We start from the raw sequence: 4,820 nt of genomic DNA, 5'->3' as shown, positions 1-4,820 counted from the left end.
CCATTTTAAAGCCAGAGTAAGCCATCAGGCTCTTATTAGAGCACAGCTAACGACAGATGTTGTTATGAATGGGGAACCCCAGAGGATGATTTTCTCAGTGCCGGCATCTCCTGCTATGCTTTACTTGGGCACTAAAGTCACCCATCACTTCTGACCATGCTTTCCTCTTAGAGACCCCTCCCCCACAACCTTGGAGGCCATGCCTGCACCAAGTTGCCAGCATCCTTGTTATCTGGACCCCAGAGGACCCAAAGCATGGGGACAGATGTTTATCAACTGGTTCCCCTCTCTTGAGACTGAGACAGACTCCACTGGCCCTTCACCTGGAGGTCTCAGAGAATGAGGCTGAAACAGCCAAATTTTATTTGGCACGTGGTAAAGTAGAGAAGGAAGAAAGTGAAGACACAGGCACAGAGAAGCAAACAAGAGAGACCTTGCAGAGCCAGAGAGAGGGAGCGCGCATGTGCACCAAACAAGAGAAGGAAACTTGGGCCTTGCCTTTCTAGTCCTAAAATCCTCCTGAGGTCTCCTACCCTTCCTATCCTTAAGGCTTTGTGAAATCTGCCAGTCTCCTTCCAATAAAGTCTTTCCTTTTTTTTTTTTTAAAAGTATATAAATATAGTTGGTATACAATCTTATATTGGTTATCTTAGCCTAAGATGTACAATATAGTGATTCTACATTTTTGTACCTTACAATGTGATCACTCCACTAATTCTAGTAACATCTGTCACTGCAAACTTATCATAATATTATTGACTATATTCCTCTTCCCCATTTCACCCATGCCCCCACCCCATCCCTTCTGGTAACCAGCCTTTGGTCTCTGTTTCTATGAGTCTGTTTTTTGTTTTGTTTTGCTTTGCTTTTTAGATTCCACATGTAAGTGAAATTATACAGTATTTGTCTTTCTCTCCCTGACTTACTTCACTTAGCATAATACCCTATAAATCCATCCAGATTATCATAAATGGCAAATTTCCATTCTTTTTTTATTGCTGCATAATAGTCCATTGTATATATAAATAAATCCTCACTTAATTACATATAATATATATAACACACATATATATAAAATAAATCCTCATTTATATGATTAACTAATCTATGACAAAGGAGGTAAAAATATGATTAACTAATCTATGACAGTGGAGTAATGACAGTCTCTTCAACAAATGGTGTTGGGAAAACTGGATAGATACATACAAGAAAAAAATGAAATTGGACCGCTCTCTTACATCATATACAAAAATAAACTCAAAATGGGTTACAGACTTAAATGTAAGGCCTGGAACCATAAAAGTCCTAGGAGAAAACATAGAAAGTAAACTATTTGACATTAGTCTAAGTAATATCTTTTTGTACATATCCTTTCAAGCAAGGGAAACAAAAACAAAATCAAATATATGAGACCACAACAAACTAAAAGTTTCTGCACAGTGAAAGAAACCATCAACAAAACAAAAAGGTGACCCACTGAATGGGAGAATATATTTACAAGTGATATAGCTGATAAGAAGTTGATATCCAAAATATATAAGAAACTCATACAGCTCAATAACAAAAAAAATAAACAATCTGATTGAAAAATGGGCTGAGGGCATGAAAAGGCATTTCTCCAAAAAAGACAAACAGATGGTCAACAGACATATGAAAAGATGTTCAACATCACTAATCATCAGGGAAATGCAAATCAAAACCACAATGAGATACTACCTCACCCCAGTCAGAATGGCTATTATCAAAAACTCATGGCTATTAACAAACAACATGTGTTGGAGAGAATATGGGGAAAAGGGAACCTTTGTGCATCATTGGTAGGACTGCAAACTGGTGCAGCCCCTGTGGAAAATAGTATGGAGACTCTTCCCAAAACTGAAAATGGATGTATCATATCATATTACAAGAAAATGAAAACACTAATTTGAAAAAGTATGTGCATCTCTTATGTTCATTGCAGCATTTATAATAGCTAAGATATAGAAGACATGGAAACAACCTAGGTGTTCATCAATGGATGAACGAATAAATTCCTTGCTTAAAACCAAAATTCCCTGCATCACCTGCTGAGCTTCCCTGCAGCCCTAGGTGCTGAATCCCTGGACAGAGCAAAAAGGACCAGCTGATTAATCCCAGCTCCACCTCACTCACCCACCTCCACACCTGAGATCTGGCAGGGCATGGCACTAAAGTGAAAGCCTGTCATCTGTTCATCTCTGAGTCACAACTGCTTATCCTCAGGGTCTTACCTAGGATACTGGAATCACAGACTCTCAAGTATGTGCTAAATCTAGACCTGCTATGGCCCCAGCCTCCTGTGCTCTAGCTCAGCCCTGTCCATTGAGAGGCTGGATCTGCTCCCTCAGGTCCTCTTTTCCATGCTCTGAAGACTCTGAAACTCAGCAGTTACTCAAATGACTCAAATCCTACCCTAGTCCACCCACTGGGTGGTACCTCTCAGTTCAGAGGTTTATCTACTATTTTTCTGAGTTTGCTGGGCCCACACAATGGAGCATCACACACAGCCAGTAAAGCAGTGGTGGCCTGATGATCTGAGGATATATTCATAAATCTACATTATGAAGACTAGGTATGTAGATATGCTCGTAACCAGACGTGTTTTCATAGGAAACAGTCCAGTAAGCATCATGGCTGATATTTCTTTCTGTTTTTTTTTTTTTTTTTGGGTGGGGGGGAGTTGTTTGTTTGTTTTGCTTAAACATTGTTCTGGTTTTACCACTCACTACAACATAGATGAATCTCACAAAGACAATATTTTTTTTTTTAAAGTCACCAATGAGTAGATACTATATAACTCCATATATATGAAATTCAAACACAGGGAAACCAATCTATGATGACTGGAGTCAGAATAGTGGAAATTTCTGTGCTCACTGGGAAGGGAATTAGGGACCCTTCTAGGGTGCTGGTAATGTTCTCTCTTTATCTGGGGGATGAGCATATGGGTTTATACATATGCAAAACTTTGTCAAGCAGTACCCTTAAGATTAATGCACTTAACTGCTTGTAAATTGTCCTTCAATTAAAAAGTACAAAAATTATTATGGGTTCTTCCCTTCCCCAAGAGTACTCCCTGGGAAAGGGGGAGGAGGTGGATATATTTTCACCTTGCTGATCTGTCTTCCTGAATTCCTTGGTCCCTTTTCTTCCTTCCTGTGCCTGGAGATTTTCCATTCTGGACACTTGGTTTGGTGCTGAGGGCTACCAAATGGAATTAAAATACTTTTAATTGAGGGACTCCAAGTTCTGTGTTCCATGTGCCACTCATCAAGTTATTGCCTCTCAATTCCAAGTCTATTGCTCTATGGTAATTGAGCTGGATCCTAAAATATTTCTCCTTTGCCAGGGGGCTGAATGTTAAGCCTCTCAGTAGTGGGTACTGGAAGGAGGCTGGAGAAGGAAGGGGCTCAACTTTCAGGTTCCAGGTGCTTCCCTGGACGGCCTCCTGCAGATGAGACTTCTGCAGCACCTGGACCAGCTGCATACAGTTTTTGTAGCACACAGCAGCCAGCAGTGTGCTACAATTCTCCATGAGTAGTTCCTCTGCCCAATACTTGCACTCCAGGTACTGTTTCTCAATGAGTCCTGCTGGCACAACACCTCAGTAGATCTCACCATCCGGGGATCCCCGGCCACACTTTCTTCAGTGAGGTCTGGATCGCAGCTCTGTGGAGGAAGACTCTTTCACAGATTTGTTCCTTCTTTGGGTGCTCTACATCAGCTCTAGGGGTTGGGGCAGCTCCCTATGTCTGCTGCTCCTATATGTATTCGAGTCTTCTCCACCAGTCACTAATCAACCTTCCTTTACCCCGATCCCCTGTTATAGTTAATAATTCTTTATATTAAACTTTCCCTGTTCAAGTCACTGTGTGGTTTCTGTCTCCTGATTGGACCTTAACTAGTAATTCCCCTTGTGGGATCTAGGTGTGTGGGGCCTGCAGATAGAAGTAGTAACTGTCTGAGTAAGTGATGCACTGAGGCAGAGGCTCTGCTGCCAAATCGCTGCGTGATCCTGGCATCTCAGTCCATTCGGGTTGCTATAACAAAACATCATAGACTAGGTGACTTAACCAGCATTTATTCTTTTCTCGGCAGCTGTAGCCACAAAGGTCAAGCTGTATATTTTCAGTGGGTACAAGATCTACCCTGGATATGGGAGGTGCCACACCAGCACCAACAGGAAGGTTTTCCAATTTCTTAATGCGAAAAGCAAGTCAGCATTCCTTTCCAAGAGGAATACTCTACAGATAAACTGGACTGTCCTTTATAGAAGAAAGTACAAAAAGGGACAGTCAGAAGAAAGTCAAAAGAAAAGAACCCGCCATGCAGTCAAATTCCAGAGGGCCGTCGCCAGTGCATCTCTTGCTGATATAATGGCCAAGAGGAATCAGAAACCTGAAGTTGGGAAGGTTCAATGAGAACAAGCTATCAGGGCTGCCAAGGAAGCTAAAAAGGCTAAGCAAGCATCTAAGACAGCAATGGCCGCTGCCAAGATTCTCACAAAGGCAGCATCTAAACAAAAGATCGTGAAGCCTGTGAAGGTTTCTGCTCCCTGAGTTGGTAGAAAACGCTAAGTTGGCTGATGAAAATCTTAAGTAAAAATCTGACTATAACAAAACAAAACAGAACAAAAAAGCCCCAGCATTTATTTCTCACAGTTATGGAGTCTGGAAGCCTGAGACCAGGGTGCCAGTATGGCTGGGTTCTAGGTGAAGGCCCTACCCCTGGTTTTCAGACTGCTGTCTTCTCTTTGTGTCCTCATATGGCATAAAGAGGGCAAGAGAGCTCCACCTTCATAA

General features: G+C 41.7%; 1 pseudogene; it reads left to right on the top strand.

The window, feature by feature from the left end:
* Positions 1–4,595, top strand: part of LOC107196690 — a 7,467-nt pseudogene extending 2,872 nt beyond the window's left edge.
* Positions 4,596–4,820: the final 225 nt, after the last annotated feature.

Source organism: Pteropus alecto, unplaced genomic scaffold (assembly GCF_000325575.1).
Source record: "Pteropus alecto unplaced genomic scaffold, ASM32557v1 scaffold88, whole genome shotgun sequence".
In the NCBI taxonomy this organism is placed as follows: Eukaryota; Metazoa; Chordata; class Mammalia; order Chiroptera; family Pteropodidae; genus Pteropus; species Pteropus alecto.
Note: the sequence above shows the minus strand (reverse complement) of the source record. Positions and strands in the feature narration are given on the sequence as shown.